The following is a 303-nucleotide window of genomic DNA, read 5'->3' as shown; positions in this document are numbered from 1 at the left end:
AAAAATGGAACTCCCATTTGACCCAGTGATCCCACTTCTAGGAATATATCCCAAGAAACTAGGAACACCAATTAGAAAGGATATATGCACCCCTATGTTCATATAGCTAAGATTTCACCATAGCTAAGATTTGGAAACAGCCTAAATGTCCATCAGTAGATGAGTGGATTAAAAAACTGTGGTGTATATACACAATGGAATACTATGCTGCGGTAATAAAAAAGGAGTTATTACCATTTGCAACAGCATGGATGGAACTGGAGAGCATTATGCTAAGTGAAATAAGCCAGTCAGAGAAAGATT

Source organism: Myotis brandtii, unplaced genomic scaffold (assembly GCF_000412655.1).
Source record: "Myotis brandtii unplaced genomic scaffold, ASM41265v1 scaffold126, whole genome shotgun sequence".
In the NCBI taxonomy this organism is placed as follows: Eukaryota; Metazoa; Chordata; class Mammalia; order Chiroptera; family Vespertilionidae; genus Myotis; species Myotis brandtii.
Note: the sequence above shows the minus strand (reverse complement) of the source record.